The sequence below is a fragment of the Muntiacus reevesi genome, chromosome 3, assembly GCF_963930625.1.
Source record: "Muntiacus reevesi chromosome 3, mMunRee1.1, whole genome shotgun sequence".
Classification (NCBI taxonomy): Eukaryota; Metazoa; Chordata; class Mammalia; order Artiodactyla; family Cervidae; genus Muntiacus; species Muntiacus reevesi.
Window position 1 is genome coordinate 233,503,603 of NC_089251.1, and position 17,001 is coordinate 233,520,603.

Here is a 17,001-nt window from a genome sequence, read left to right on the forward strand (position 1 = left end):
TTTTCTTAAAAGTTAAATTTTACGTGCACAGTACACTACCGTTAGCTCTAAGCATAACTTTTTCATCATAATCACTGAGACTTGAACCGCAACACTCCATTTCCCATCCCCTCTCCCTGTCCCCCCATAATCCGTGCCCCAGCCCCTGGCAACCACCATATTCTGCTTTCTACTTCTAGGACCCTGACTGCTTTAGACGCCTCATATGAATTAGAATCATGCAGTATTTGTTCTCCTGAGATGGGCTTATTTCATCAAGCAAGCCTAATGGCCTCAAGTTTCATCCATGTGGTAGCATATGACAGGATTTTCTTTTTTTAAGGCTGAATAATACTCTGTTGTATGGATATGTCACATTTCCTTTGTCTGTTCATCTGCTGATGGACATTTAGGGTGCTTCCAGTCTTAGTTATTGTGAATAATGCTGTAGTGGACGTGGGAGTACAGATAGCTCTTCGAGATCCTGATTTCAGTTTTTTTGGATAAAAACTCAGAAGTGGGCTTGCTGGATCACATGCCTCATTTTTTTTTTTTTAAAGGTTTGTAATACGTTAAAGAACTTGTGTGGCAGGTAATGCCTGGAACACAGAGTGGTTTCTCTCCCATCTGGAGTCCTTGAGAAACCTTTTTTTTGTTCATGTATATTTTCTGTGCTTTATTACAGAACTGCATCATAGTACTTTTAGCTTTACACTAATGCTATACTGTTTCTGACCATGTGCTTAATAACTCTGAGGATTGTTTTGAGAGAGGTCATTACCCCACCCCCCACCTCCCCAATAAAAGCAAACCAAGAAACCCAACAACAAAAAAACTCAGACTTTTATTCACTGGTCACTCACAGCAGCTATGTCATTGAGGAAGTGTTGACACTGCTTTTGGTTTTTAAATGACTGTGTGTTTTTCCTTCCTAGGACTGAAAAAATTGCAAGGTTGGAATTTTCAGGATTGTTAACAAGATCAAAAAGCAAAGATGCAAAGCCAAGAGGGAAAAGTCTTTCTACAAAATAGTGGTAGAAAGCAGAAAATGGTAGAATTCTGTAGAAAATGATAGGTGTTGCAAAAATAAGCTTTGACCAGAAAATGAAGGTTGCTGTTTTTCAAGTTATTTTGAAGTGAAAGATACTTTAGCCAGCCAGTTTATAATGTCTGATTTTTTTTAAGGCTGTGGATAAAAATGTACTTATAAACTTAGCTTTGGTAAAGAGATATTAGAAGATGATTTGATTTCTAACAGAATAATTATCTGGTTATTCTCACATTTTATATTCAGTAGATGGCTTTCTCCATGGCTCAGCTAGTAAAGAACCAGCCCGTCAATGCAGGAGACACAAGAGACCAGGATTTGATCCCCGGTTCAGAAAAGATCCCCTTGAGAGGGAAATGGCAATCCCCTCCAGTATTCTTGCCTGGAAAATTCCATGGACAGAGCAGCCTGGTGGGCTACAATCCGTGGGGTTGCAAAGAGCTGGACACGCTTACACATTCAGTAGCCATGGGTGTTGGCTTTGAAGTGGTTTATAAGAAGTCCTCTGAATTCAGCACCCACAGTGTGGGGGTGTTGAATGCTCAAGGAAGAGATATATCCCACATTTTCTCTTGTTTTGTTGATGTTTTGGTTGCTGAGGTTTTCATTTCTGATATGTTAAGATTCAGAAAGGTTAAGTAGCTGCAGCCTAGTGGGTTCAGGTTAGACCTCCAGTACCCTGGAAGATGATCAAGTACCACGCAGCATCTCAGAGCCCAGGGACCTACTGGTTATCCAGCGAGGGTCTCAGGCTGTTATCAGAACTGAACGAGAGGGTGACCCAGACCTGTGGAATGCAGGAGAGAGAAGCCCAGTTGTTAGACACAGCAAGGTCAGGGTTGGTGAAGCAACAAGAATAACTTGGCTCAAGCTGTTTGAATCTCTGTTCTAGAAATTCCTGCTGGATGGAGCCAGGGAGGGGAGGGTGGGGGCATGGGTCAAGAGGCTTCAGCTGCAGGGAAGGAAGGATGGGCTGTGGAAGCTGGAAGCACAGGCCTGGCCTGGAAGGCTTGCACAGCTCAGACGTGATGAGATAAGGTTTCGGTACCCGGTGACTCATGGTAGTCTGCTTGTAAATGGACAGGTCTTGGAGTGTAAGTGGCATATTAAACAATGAACTTGAAACAATACAGAGTTACTTTTGTGAATCTGGAAAAAGAGTTTCTAACTCAGTTTACAGAAAAAAAAAATTCTTGAGCCAAGTGTAAATGATAACCTTATGATTATAGAACTACCAGTTAGAGTCATTACTCTCTTTACTAAAGCAAATTGTTACTTGAGTGCTGCTACTTATCAAGATATAAATATGAAATTATCCAACAATTAGTTTTGAATAGATGTAGGATTGAAGCCACTGGAGGTTAGCTTTCCTTTAGGTCAAGGATAAACTCACCCTAACCTTTGCAGATTCAGATGGGCACATGCAATTTGGTCCAGAATTTATACCTGGGCTCTAAATGGCAACCCACTCCAATATTCTTGCCTGGAGAATCCCATCGACAGAGGGATTACACAGACAGCTGGCTGCAGTCCATAGGGCTGCACGAAGTTGGACACAACTGAAGTGATTTAGCACTCTGTCTCAGACAGACTAGATTGGAAGATAAATTGAGGCTTGTCTCACTGATCACAGGATCCTAAGGTAAACCTGTGTTTTAAAAAATGCTATCAGAAAGCATGAAAATCAATACCTTTAAAGACTATTGAAATCTTCAGGCTACTTTAAAACACTCATTTAAATACCTCCTTCCTTAAGATCAGCTGGCTGCAGAGCTTCTGGATAGGGTTAGTAGATATCAGCTGTGAGATGCAGAGATGAGGGGGCATGGTGTTCATACAAAGGTGCAACCCCTCTGCTCAAGGAAGTTTATGATCCGGTGAGCAGCTTTACTCACAAATAGCATAAGAAAAGACAGATGCAAAGCGATGAGCATATGGCAGGTGTGGCCTAGCCAGAAGAAAGGTTCCCATCAGAACGGCAACGCTGAGGGTTGTGTGCTTGCCTTTGAAAGTCTGTCTGGGTGGTCGCTGGTTTGGGACAAACATCGGGACGTTGCATTGCAGTAGGACACAATGCCCATTGCTGTTTCTGAGAACACTTGGTTCTTGGCCCCTGAGGTCACTCACTATGGGCATCTTCCCTCCTGAATGTAGTGACTGGAGACACCAACCCCCCAGAAGGAAATAATCTTTACTTAGTGCCTGGGGTGATCTCTCAGAGCCTCTACTGGTGCTGTATTCAAATGCTTTGTTTAGGTGTTCTTGGACTCTTTGGGGAACTGAAAGCCTATTTAAACTGTAACTGCCTGTAATCATTTCTCAGGACTGTCCGTTGTACCTTGATCTAGCAGTCACCCTCCACTTTCTTAATTTATGGTGACCGGGGAAAACAAATATTTCCCTCCTGTTAGTATTTTATATCTGAAAAAGGAGTAAACCTAGCTCTCAGGGAGGGCCTGGGAAAAGAGGTGTTGCATAAAAATGAGGAGAAATTGGGAAGTTCTCTTCTGAATTGTACATGAATTTACTTAGTGATTTTGGCAGCTTCAAAGACTAAATAGATCTTGTTGGTTTCTAGCTGTTGGCTGGAGAAGGTTGCTGGCTTATTTTTTTCACCCCTCCTCTTTCCCCAGTAGCGTTTTAATTTTTCTCCCACCTTTGCCTGAAACAATTCATTATGGAGACGAGAGATCAACAAGTTTTCTCAGGGAGAACAGAAGAAGGTGAATGGAGGAAAACCTGGGGCTGAAGCAGGAGCTTGGTCTGTTAGTCAACCACTGCTCTGGAAGCCCAAGATATACTGTGCCCTGTGGAAGACTCAGAGGGATGATGTGGGCCCTGCCTTCAAGAAGCTTGAGGTTTAGTTGAGAGAGGAGGAGAGCTAACAGATCGGAACTCCACAGTTGAAAGTGCTAGAGAAGTTTTGCATCTGATGTGAGTTCAGAGAAGCGTGACATGAGTCAGGAGCTTTGAGCCAGCAGTGTTGGGGTCCAAGAGGTATTTGAATGAAAGGCCATGTAGTGTATTTTGAGGAGACCAGATACCTTGAGAGACCAAGAAAGAGGGTGAATTAATGAAAGCCCAGGTAGGAAGTGGCAGAGGTTATGTTATGGAGGGATTTAGCAGCACATCTGATAAACCCATTTCCAAGGAGGAGTTGGCGAGAATTTATGATGGGGTCACAGGCTGTTGTGTCTGTATGGTTGATTAAAATACAGACTTGTGGGCTGTACTCCAGGTATTTTGATTGCTTATACTGTCTGGGGTGTCCAGAAATGGCCCAGGTGTATTTGGTACAGATGGCCTCCACCATAATTTACTTTGGGCATCACTGGTAAAGGATGGATAAAGTAAGACTGATTAATTCCTCCATGAGAGACTGAAACTGGGAAGGAGGTAGCCAGCTGAACAGCCTGCTTTTTGTCCCTCTGTTACAGGACAGGTAGAAAGCAGATAGCCCTGTGAACTAAGGAACATGGAAGTGAGGAGAGAATTAGCTCTCAGCTGGAGACAGTGTTCTCGCAGTCCTCACCCTTTCTAGGTACCCAGCTTCTCTCTCTTATCCACATGCTGTCACATCTGAGAACATCATGATGGTAATTGAAATCAGGTTTGGAGTCGGCTCTCCTATGAGCCTAGGAAAGCTTTGTTCTTTGGGCATTGTAACTCCAGACAGTTAGCCTGTAATGAGGGTGTGCTTTGTCAGATTTAGTGAGCAAGAAAATATGGGTTATCAGTTAAAAAAACCTGTTAGTACTATTACTAGAAGAACCAAGAGGAATCACAGTGATAAATACAGTTCTTCACATCTGAAAACCATTGTTATAATAATCACTTCTCTCATAGCAAACACTTGACACCAGGATGTTCTTTACAGATGAGCTTTGAATTGTCCTTTTTTATCACCTCCATAACGAGGGCCATCCAGGGATAACTTAGGGAATGACCTGGTCTTTCCCCACCCCTGACCTTTCTTAGCGGAGTGTACACCCCCAGACCCCACCTTGCATCCACCCTAGTGATCAGCCCCTGCACAGTGTTATTCATTCCCGCTTCCTTCGACTCTCCACCTGTCAATTTGTGTTTCTCCTCCCACTCCCTTTATTTTGGGTGTAAATATTTGCTGCTCCCCAACCACCAAGACAGAAAAAAAACACCCTAAGGATGGGTTAGTGCAGAGGTTCCAAGTCCTGGCTCTGCATTAGAATCAGCTGGTCAGCTTTTAAAAGTAACCACATTTGGGTCCCTAGAGGTTCTGTTCTAAACCTTTTGGCATCAGAATTTTTAAAGCTCCTCAGGAGATTCTGATGGGTGGTGAAGGATCTAAATCGCATCAGTGGACAGTTTAACGGTACTAGTAGTAAACCTGTGTTAAGGAAAATGGAAACTGCAAGATTTGAAATGGAAGCAAGTCATTTTATATAATGCCCGTTGCAGCTCAGGTCCCAGATGCATGCTGAGTCCCCAGAGTTTTCCTCCTTCCTATTTTCTTGCCTTTGTTTAAGCCTGCTTTCTATTAAGCACCAGCATTCAAAATGAAGCAAAACAAAAACAAGAGCTTTCTTTCACTGGCTTCAGGATTTCTGTGGTGGTGTTTTCTCTTGTGTTGCGTGAGCTCTCAGGAACAGTGGGGTGTGACCTGGTGAAGGCTGTGGCCTTCATCTCGCTGGTCACCCTCTCTGGGCCTCACACTCTAAGGAGCAGTGTTCAGTGCAGCAGGACCCAGTGTCACTGGAGGACTTGGACTGTTACACGGGATCGCTGGCCACACACTTTGCATGGCGAACATTCCCTCATCTTTGTTTTGTGGTCTGAGGATGCCTGGTGCTAGGTTTTGGGAAGGATGCTTAAGAGAAAAAAAGCTTATTTCTGTTGGATAAACAATTTTAAAGTCTCTCTTCATCTTTGAAACAGAATGAGGGCCAGGAGATAAACCCTAATAATTCTCTTCAAAAGGCTTTTTTAGGTTTTATTTTTAGGAGCCAGTTGGAAATTAGATTCATGAAAATAAAAAGCTAGTGATTTGGCAGTTGAATGTCATCACCCACCTGGTCTCTAAACTTCCTGTATTTTAGGTTCCATAAAAATTCCTTCAATAAGTGTACTTTGTCTTCTTTTGCAGTTTACATGAGAATATTATATAGCAAAACGCTTGTTTTTCAAAACTTGCTTGGGCCCAAATTGTGGACTGTGGGTTGAAAATGAATGGAGCCCTTGTAGTGGTCGTGCTGAGTTGCTTCAGTTGTGTCCGACTCTTTGTGACCCCACGGACTGTAGCCCGCCAGGCTCCTCTGACCATAGGATTTTCCAGGCAAGAATACTGGAGTGGGTTGCCATTTCCTTCTCCAGGGGATCTTCCCGACCCAGGGATTGAACCCACATCTCTTATGTCTACTGCATTGGCAGACGGTTTCTTTACCACTAGTGCCACCCGGGAAGTTTTAGTGGAGGAATGATAAAACAAGAAAATATAAAAAAGTAAAAAGTTCCACTTTCTCCTCTTCTAACATAGATTTTTAGAGGACAATTGAAAACGCGAGGCGTAGCTTCTCTTCTGACTCTGGTGGATGCGTGATCTAACTGTAGTTATAAGTAACTCCTCAAACACCACTCAGAGTTCCTCTGGTCTCCACCTCCCTTTTTCCTTTCTATAATTACTGAATGTGGCCTTGAAAACCCATGTAGGACCAAATGCAGAATCTAGACTCTGTGATCGCATCACCACAAATCAGGCTGTAGGGACAGTCCTTCTTGCAGAAGGTTGCCTCCCCTTTGGGACCTCTGTAATTTACAGAGCTCTCTTTGTCATCTTAAATGCAGAAAGGACACCCCGCTCTGCACCATCACAGAAGTAGTAAATGGGTTGCTGTGGGTGGAGAAGAGGCCGGAGAGAGAGCACGAGGGGCATCATCACCTGTTAGTGGTGAGCGTGCATACATGTCCGTGGTTGCTCTGGGCCGAGGGTCTGTGTGACAGTGGGCAGCTTGTGGGCTGTGGTGGAAATTCTTTTACACTTGTCTGGCAGTTGTGGTTGGGACCGTTGAGATGCCTGCCTCTGCTGCTGGGGCGTTTTGTGCGAGGAGGTTGGCTGAAGTCCTCGCAGCAGGTGTGAGATGGACTCCTTCCCTGGCTGCCAGACTCTCGCAGAGAGGCAGGTGATTCCCTTACGAGTGAACCAGGGGAGGAGGCCTGGGATATTTGAGCTGTGGTTCACCAGCTGGTGCTCTGCTGCCCTGAATGCGTCAGTACTCACAGCGAGGTCAGCAGCCTAAGGAAGCAGAAGCCGGGGGGCGCTGAGAAGCCTGGGCGGCTCTGGGGGCTGCTGCTGAACGTGAGGTGAGATTTGGTGTCAGGGGACCACCCGGACCGTGTAGGTTTCTCCTTCGTGTTCTGCTTGAATGAGATCTCAGCTCTCCGAGGTGGAGGTGGGGAGCACCGGGCCTGGGCCCTGCCTCCGCCCCTGGTTTCCTCCCAGGGAAGAGCTCCCGGGCTCCATTTTCATCTCGGAAGTTCGGGTGGGTTGTGACTGGGGGGGAGGTGGTGGAGGCGTGGCATGTCATAGAGCTCCTCATCAAACACACTTAGCGGGGCAAAGAGGCCTCCGCCCCGCCTCTGCATGCACAAACCTATTACACTCCGGGGCCCTGCCAAGGTGGTTTCGTCGGCCCCAGCGTGACTACACACGAGCCGTCCTCTTTGGCAGTGAAGCCCCGGCAGCCTTGTTACGCGGGGAATGACTTGGGCGAGGGCCCGGCTGTCGGTGTGTTGGAGCTTGGATAGCACTCTTGAAAAAGAACATCTCCCAGGACCAGAGTAGCAGTAAGAAGAATATTTCCCAGGGAAATGGACCCCGAGTCAGTCACGGAGAACCTCTTGTTGGAAATCCTTCAAGGAACAAACATGCCTTGGCGTGCGCCTCTCCTTGTGAGAACAGGGGTTTGGTGGAGGCAGCTGGGGCGGAGGGGCGACGATCAAGGCAGAGGGAAGCAAGCGCTAGGACGCGGGTACCCGCGAGGGGCCTCGTGTGCGGGGGCGAGGTGATGTGGGGGTAGGGCGGGCGTGCAGGGGGTACTTGAGCTGTGTTTGCAGGATGACTAATCTCCGGAGTGGGGGCGGTGTCTCCGGATGAGGGAACGGGGAGAAGAGCAAAGGTGTGAGATTGGGCAGTGTGTTCGGAAACGGTGAGTCCTGTCGAGAGCCGGGACCTGGGAGGAGTGGGGCAGGAAATATGGGGAGAAAATATTCTGGAGAGCTTCTGCACCCTGAGTGCCTTAGCAAGGTTCTGGGCTCTTGGTCTGAAACCGTTGACACGCTTGTGTTGGGCTGCAAGCTCATTAGTATCAGCTGAAGAGAAAATCCAAGCTGGAGAAGGTAGTTTGAATGCTACAGTTCCTTGCTCAAGACAGGGCTTTCCGTGACAGCCCCTGGTCAGCCTGGGCAGAGGTTGTCAGGAGGAGGAATGAGTTTTCTTGGTTGGCCAGCCCATCACCCTTGTTCCCCTGTTTAAAGGACATATATATACTGATGACCTTTCCTGTCCACCATGGCTTTTTCTGAAGTCCTGGTTGTAGCTGGTTTTATAAACTCTGTGCTTCTGGTGTCATAGGATGAGTGTACTGACTGGATTTTCTTTTTTCAGTTCTCTTCCCATCTTGCTGTAGTCGCCTGATCCAGAGGAACTTTCTGGGTGCCCCCCAAGGGAGACAGCTGCTCTCTGTTGCCAGCAAGTGGAGCCTGGGGTGAGGCAAGGTGAGTGAGACCCAGGGAAAAATTTGTACTTCAACAGGCCAAGTTTTCCACCATATGTTATTTTCTGAAAAAGTCTGTGGCTTTTGAAGGTAAATTGGTTTTTTATTCAAAGAAATTTAAATTTTTGATATATTTTTTAAGATTGAGATGTAGCTGACATGTAGCATCAGTTTCAGGTGTACAACAGAATGATTCAATAGATGAATATATTGTGATGCTTGTTCTTTATCCTTTTTCTCTTTCCCAATTCTTGTGAAAAACTTCTGAAGTTTAATAATTAATAAAACTTCCCCATAGTTACCAGGAGACAAATAAAGGGACGTTTACACCTGCCTCACCCAGATGCCTTCCCAGGTTGCCTTTTTAGGGCCAGGCCAGTTACAATAGCTTGGGTTCCCTCTCTCATCTGCTCTCCATGCTGCCTTGTTAACCTGTTTGGAGTTATTCCCCTCCTAGGTTTCAGGGAGGTTTCTTGTGGCCTTAGGAACTTTAAGCACATTGCTAAACATCTCCTGTACTGTGGTTTTCCTGTACTGCCATCTTACATGTAAATCGTGAAACAAAAGTACCTAATGCAAGGTGTTTGAGACTGGAGGTTCATGATGGGTAAGATTTTTGTTCTGTTCATCTTTTCATTTGTATTTGCTGTCATGTAGTAGGACTCAAATATTCCCTCTTTCCCTTAAGGAGAGAGAATTGACTGAGAATGGCGTCTCCAGTCCCATCCCGAGTGGGCACAGCTTGGAGGGCTGTTGTTATTCATGCTCGGATGCTCTCAATTGAGGCTGTGGAGCAGAAGTCCCCAGGAGGCCCAGGACAGAACTGTTGACTTGGGGAATGAAGGCTCTGGCCTGGATCTCTTCTCTGTGGGTGTTGGAAACACTCTTCCCTGGGAGGCGGGGTCAGGGTTAAAGCTGCTTCCAGCCTCTGAGTGTTCTTGAAACGTCCATGTGATGTGCAGGTGCGCTGTGCCATCTGTCCAACGTGGCTTGCTCGCGGGATTTCATCTTCTGCAGTCACCTTTCCTGCCATGTCTTGCTCGTCCATGAAGAGCACAGTGGCCAGTTGCCATCCTCCCCCCCGCCTCCCCCCCGCCCCGCCCCAGCTTTGGTGGATTCTGCTAAAACTTTTATGTTTTAGCATACCCATATGCTTCTCAACAGGAGCATATCAGGGGAGGACACATCATAATCTCCGATGAGGTTTTAAAACTTAAGATACTAGGACTCTCCCTAGGCCTACTGAACTGGAATTTGGGAATGGAGAGAGTGTCCCTGCTGTGTATAGATCTACCTACTTACCTAGACTTCCCTGGTGGCTCAGTGATAAAGAATCCACCTGTCTATGCGGGAGATGTGGGTTTGACTCCTGGGTTGGAAAGATCCTCTGGAAGGGGAAATGGCAACCCACTCCAGTATTCTTGCCTGGAAAATCCCATGGACAGAGAAGCCTGGTGGGCTATAGCCCATGGGGTCGCAAGAGTTGGACACAACTTATATTTGTTGTTGTTCAATTGCTGTCTGTGTGTGTGTGTGCGCGCGTGCGTGCACACGCGTTTTAAGCTTCTCAAGAGGTGATGGTGTATAACTTCTTGAAAAATATTTGTATGTGGAGTAGACTTAAAAAAACAAAAACCTCTTTCTTAGCCTGAGCAGATGTTTGGGGGAATAATTTTTGAAGTCTGCTAACTAGTTTTACCAGTTTATACTGCCAAGCCAAACAGTCCCTTGTAGTGCTATAATTTGCATCATAGAACAATTTTATAACTTTTCTTTAAAATTGCCTAGCACAGTGCTTTCTACAGTTGTAAGTATACAAAGAATGAGGAAAATGATGTTGAGGAACAATCTACTAAATTTAACAAGAGCTCAGGCTTATTTAAAAATCCAGGTGGGACTCTGCTTAAATGGAATTTTACCAAAGTATGCAGGGATTTGCATATTGAAACCAAAGTCTCTCCTGACTTGTGGCAACACATTTCTCAAGGTAATGTTGAAATAGCAATTTATATGCATTGCCCTTAAGAGAGTTACTGGACAGGAAATTTATCTAGTAAGTTAGACCCTTTTTTCCTTCCTCCAGTTTTTGGGTGGTAGAGAATTAAGCTAATTTTTCTTTTCTCTCTCCCTGAGGACCAACTTCAAGGAAATAGATAGGAGCTTAATAGCAAAGATCATGTTAAATGGCTTTTGTGGTTTTTAACTGGGTCTTTTTTGCAAATTTCCCTTTCTCTGGGGTAAAAAAACACCTTGTAATCTATTGTTTGAGATTTTAATATTTTGGTGGGTTTGGAGAACAGTGAGTTTCTGTTTTGAAATCAAAGAATTTAACCATTTAGGCAGAGATCTTACAGATGACCTATCATCTGGTTTCCATCACCTCAACGTCACAGAAACCGCTCCTAAGGTTACAAATGACCTCTAATAGGACTTGTGACATGACTTCTCTGTAGCTCTTGACCTACTGATCACTCCCATTCCTCATTTGAAACTTTCTCCTTTGGGTTCCTTTGCATTTTTCCTACTTTACTCCTTTCATTTCTTCCTAGGTCTTACTGTGCCTGCCAATAAGTGTGCACATTCCCTGGGCTTGCGTCCTTAGTGGTTTGTGTTCAGTCTGCTAAGCCTCTTTGGGTGGCTTCTATATTTCCATGGCTTTAGCCACCAGCCACATGCTAATGACCCCCATGTCTTTCTCCAGGTTCACCCTTGTCTCAAACAATCTTTTGGACATTTCTACTTGGATGACTCATATGTACACTTGAGATATCCAAACCGAACTCATTTTCCTCCTAATTGTTGCCTGCTTTCCACTCTCCACCTCCCCAAGTCTCCTCATCCCCATGCTTCTGTCTGCTTTTCCCACTGTGGTCATTGGCACTATTAAGTCAGAAATGTGTGACTCATCCTTCACCCTCCCTCAGTCAGTTCCGAATTGTTATTGGCGATAAATCCCTATCATTTTAATATCCTGAATAGAAAAAAGAAAAGCACATTCCACTGACATTTAATTGGGCTTTAGAAGTTGTAGTTGGGCTGATATAAGCAGATGGAATAACATGAGACCGTCTCAACCATTTATGTAATATGTATTTCTTGCTAGGCATAGTTCTAGGTACTTGTCATGTCGTTTTTAATTCTTGCAATTACTTTGTGGTATGTCATCTCTGTTACAAATGAGGATTCTAAGATTTCGAGAGTTTAAGTTTCAGGCCCAGGATCACAGGGAAGGTAAAGCATAGTAGAGTTAGGGTTTGGGGATTTTAAACCTATGGGTTGGTCTCCGTGGCTCCAAAACCTTCACCATCATGTCAGTGTGACTTGTTCTGTTCCCATGATGCCAAAGATGTAGGTTTCTGTCTGGTGAGTAGGTTGGCTGTGTTCAGGGCAGGAACCGGGTTTTATTCAATATTGTGTTGTTGCTGTTCAGTTGCTAAGTCATGTTTGACTCTTTGTGACCCTGTGGGCGGCAGCATGCCAGGCTTCCCCATCCTTCACTATCACCTGGAGTTTGCTCAAACTTATGTCCTTTGAGTTAGTGATGCCATCCAACCATCTCATCCTGTCGCCCTCTTCTTCTGCCCTCGGTCTTCCCCAGCATCAGGGACTTTTCCAAATTTGTGTATCACCATATATATATGTGTGTGTATTTTTTTTTTTTTTACACGGTGATAAAGACAAGACTATTAAATGGAAAAACCATGGTCTGTGGCTTTATCTGGGTTCAACCCCTGATTTTTTTTATTAGTTGCACATTGGCTAGGTAGCCCGAGCTTAGGACGGTGGGGTCATGCTGCTTACCCTCGAAGGGTTTTTATGGGAAGATGCTTTAAAATTTGGTGGCACTTTTAAGGAATTCTGTTTGGAAGAATGGAAGAAATTGTGGAAGTCGATAACTGGCTAACTTAAATGAGCCTCTCTTTTTTAGGTTATAAATAACAACATGTGAAAACATAAACTCTTCTGGACCTCTGATCATGTTGATTGAATGATTCATGTGCCTAAAGTAGTAAAGGCAGAAAAGACCCAAGTAAAAACCTTGATAATGAGGATAGTACATGTAGATCTGATTTTTGCTATTATTAATAGTTCTAAATGTAACTGTTTTGGAGTAGATGAAGATATCATCTATGAAACCTACATATTTAAGACTAGGCAAGTGAATTAAAGCAGAGTTCTGATGAGGTTTATTGTTCTGTTTAATTGATCTTGCGAGGATGGACTTGGACGCAGTCCGTATCTTGTTTCCCTATAGGTCTCTCCTTTTGCCCTGTTCCAAGGAAATGTTCTTTGTTTTCCATCATAGTTCTCCTTTTTGATAACAAGTTTCTCCAAGGGGAGGGTCCGCTTTTGTGAAAGTTGAATGGGTTCTAAATTCCACAGAAACAATTAGTTTGATATAGCCTATCTTTAGGCCCCATGCTGTGCAACAGAGGCTGGTTTTATGCATCATTTAATCTTGGGATCCAGGGCTCAGGGTACCAAGAGTGAGGGTCTAGTGTTCTTTCCTCTAAGGAGTGCTATGTTGAGAAGGAAAATGTGGGATCAATTGAGAGAGTAGTATTGAAATATATACATTGATATGTGTAAAATAGATACAAGCGGAAATTAGCTGTATGATGCAGGGAACTCAAATCCAGTGCTCTGTGACAACCTAGAGGGGTGGGATGGGCCTTGCGATGGGAGGGAGGCTCACTCGGGAGGGGACATACGTAAACCTGTGGCTGATTCATGTTGATATATGGCAGAAACCAATATAATATTGTAAAGCAATTATCCTCCAGTTAAAAATAAAAACCTTTTTAAAAAGAGGGAAAGTGTGGCTTGGGGCAGGCTGTGAAGTTTCTCTGACCCTCAATTTCTTTATCTGTCAGAGAGCACAGTTACAGTTCCGACCTCCTCCTCGTTGTGAGGACTAAACCAGATTCTTCATAGTGAAAAACATAACCGGGCTTACTATGGGGTGCATTTGTGTTCCCAGCTCGGCTGTTATTTTTATGGTGGTCTGTTGGATTTGTGGAGTAAAGGCCTTTTGTTTGTTACAGATTTACAGTATTGATAAGAAGAGATAATTGCAAAAAAAGTCATAACCTAAGTCTGAGTTGGAGATGAATGGCTTTGTGGTTTTCAGTGAATTATCAGTACATTGAAATATGGACTTTATTAGGTTTCTGAGGAGGCAGAAGGGAGTCGGCTAGGGAAGTTGGATTACATAAAGACAAGGGACAGATATTTATTATTTTATATCCAGCTCTGTTGCAGACTCATATTTTTCTGTGGCAGAAAGATGTTTTAGTAAGACCATGACAACTTACAACATCTGTGCAACATCTTCGTTTTATCTAAAACAGTTTCGCATCCACTATCTTTAATTCAGAGTCATTCAAGAAAAGTGTTCCTATTTTCCACTGGGTTCTAAAGAGGCTGTTTTTCCTTAAAGAAGGCATTGGGACCACACATTTATATTTAGAAAATAATTTGGTAGCTGTGTTCATGTACTGTGTCTAAGGAACCTTTTCAGTTTGGAAACTGTAGTTTCTGCAACTCATTTCCCTGTGCCCGCCCCCACCCCCCCAACTTGAAAGGAGCATGATCTCTGTGTATATGTATGTGTGGTTTCCATGCCACTTCACAATACTGATTTTGTTCCTTAGGTTTGAGATATGTTTCATATTGTCTGTATATGTTGAGAGGTGGTGACAGAATCTATGATCAAAGGCTTCCCTGCAGAGTTAAGGGCTTTAATTGAACCTTTCAGTGAGTTTTAGAGAAAAAAAATCTGATGTTCATATATGGCATGTCACATAATTTCAAGTGTGCTTGAACTTTATAGATTTGATTAAAGTTTTATCTGACTTCTAAAAATAATGTTTGTAATCTCCACGCATAGGAATTATCCTGTAATTCAGAACTTAGTTAAGGTATCTTTTGCTCTTGGGTTGGGTTTGCATGCCTCCGGTTTAGCTCAGAGCTCCCATCCCAGATCTTCTGGATTCTATGCAGGGCTTGCATCTTTCTGGGAATTTTGGCTGCTGCCACAGCTGAAACAGTGAGCCAGATTTAGGTAATTGTGATAGTTTAGAAAAAGTATTACACTTTTGCAGCTGTTGTTTGTAGGTCCTAACCATGAAAACAAAACCGTCTCAGTTACCCAGGATCCATGAGAAACTGGCAGGGGCCCAATGTGAGTCCGTGTATTTTGGACTCTGAATGATATTTATCTTCTTAGGGCATCCCCCATGAAGGCATGCATCTGGTGAGTGGCCTGGTTGTATGAAGCAGTGGGGGCAGAAGAGGCCAAGCCTTGGATACCAGTCTCATGTGGAAGCCTGATCCAATTCATGGGAAGGCTGTACTTATTAGACCTTAAATACTTTTTAAAAGGATAAGAAGAGAATTCAAGAAAATAAAACAAATATGAAACACACTTGTCTCTAACAGTCATCCTGACTTTCATGCTTTGGTATATTGTTGCACACTAAATTTCCATAGATAGCTGTTGTTAGTAATTTGATGGTGATGGACTTACTTGTTAAATAGAACTTTTACAGACTACTCTGAAAACTAACCATGAACTTGGGGTGATGTCTATGTGGAGTTCCCAGTCCTGCTAATGTGTGCCAATCAGTAAATTACCGTTTAATTTCCTGTATTTCTATGGTTCCAGGAGTCGGATAAAAGTGAGCTACTGTTTGTCTAGAAACTCCTGGGCTGTTCGCAGAGCTTTTGGCAAGTCAGAATAATTGTTCTGTTGGGTCTGACCCTGATTCTCTGGGTAAGGGTCCCAAACTCGTAGGGTCATTGGATGCACTGCAGAGGGTCTCTGAACTTCGATGGGTAGAGAAAAATGCAAATTTTAATTTTTGCTGTACTGTAGCCAAAATGTAGTTTTTCCTATGGAGTAACAGTAGCACCTGTGGCTTTGGCACATAGAAATTACAGATTTTTATACCGTGTTGAGGGAGGTAGTTTAAGCTATCATTTATGCCTATCACCACTCAGGAAACTACAGTAGCTCTTAGACCTGCTGCTGTGTAATGTTATGTATGCGTTAAGAAGCACACATTACTATTATCACAGATTTGCTTTTTAAATATTTTGATGTCTGCTTCAGTATAATTGATTTTCTCTGTAATTGCATTTTCTGTGTCAAAATCACTCAGAAACATTCTGATTAGAGGGTCTAGATTGCTGAGGCAGCCCATGGCACTTAAAAGGTCACATACTCCTGACTTGGATGGCACCCTTGTGTCTTTCCTATCTTCCTTTGAACCCAGGTTTGTTAACTTTTTTTTTTTTTTTAAATGGTCTCTACATGTTTGCCTTTTGTTTCCTGGCATGAGTTGTCTTTGTATTTTTTCATCTGGAACTCTGGTATTCCCCCATTTGGGGGCTGTCGGAGTGGATTAAAAAATAAAATCAATGCCCATTCCCACGTGGGGCTTCCCTGGTGGCTCAGCGGTAAAGAATCCAGCTGCAGTGCAAGAAATGCAGGTTTGATCCCTGACGTTGGGAGGATTCATGGAGGAGGGCATGGCAACTCCAGTATTCTCACCTGGAGAATCCCGTGGACAGAGGGTCCTGATGGGCTCCAGTCCATAGGGTCACAGTCAGTCCCGACTGAAGTGGCTGAGCACACATTCCCGTGTGACCTTTCTCATAGGCCCTGTGGCAGTCACAGCTTGAGACTGTATTGCAACCAATATAGGAAGGACTGATGCTGAAGCTGAAACTCCGATACTTCGGCCACCTGATGTGAAGAACCGACTTATTGGAAAAAACCCTGATGCTGGGAAAGATTGAAGGCAGGAGGAGAAGGGGTCGACAGAGGATGAGATGGCTGGATGGCATCACTGATGCGATGGACATGAGTTTGAGTAGGCTCTGGGAGTTGGTGATGGACAGGGAAGCCTGGCGTGCTGCAGTCCGTGGTGTCGCAAAGAGTCAGACACGACTGAGCGACTGAACTGAACTGAATTGCACCCAAATGTTTATGGCCCAGAATGGTTTTCCTTATAAATTTCAGATAAGAGCCCCATGATCCACGTGTTGATATACTTGCCTTAGCTGTGGGAAGAGAGGATGCTCATATGATGCACAAGTGTGACACCTGTGAATTTGATTTGGCTCCCCACTGCATTAGCACTGGCATTGCCTAATTTATTTTAGAACTTTGGTGTCCAAGGTTAAGACCATGTTACATTAACTAGACTGTGTAAAACTGTC

At 44.1% G+C, this 17,001-nt stretch overlaps 1 protein-coding gene across 9 annotated transcripts in view; it reads left to right on the top strand.

Moving 5' to 3' along the window:
* TANC1 (tetratricopeptide repeat, ankyrin repeat and coiled-coil containing 1) overlaps positions 1-17,001 on the top strand; it is a 241,804-nt gene that overhangs the window by 48,863 nt on the left and 175,940 nt on the right. For 8 of the 9 annotated variants that reach the window (XM_065931608.1, XM_065931606.1, XM_065931605.1 and 5 more), the window contains one exon: positions 8,667-8,776. The gene's annotated coding sequence lies outside the window, so the exon portion shown is untranslated. Of the gene's footprint in view, positions 1-6,847; positions 6,951-8,666; positions 8,777-17,001 lie in introns of all 9 variants that reach the window. The other variant, XM_065931601.1, reaches the window with a different exon arrangement.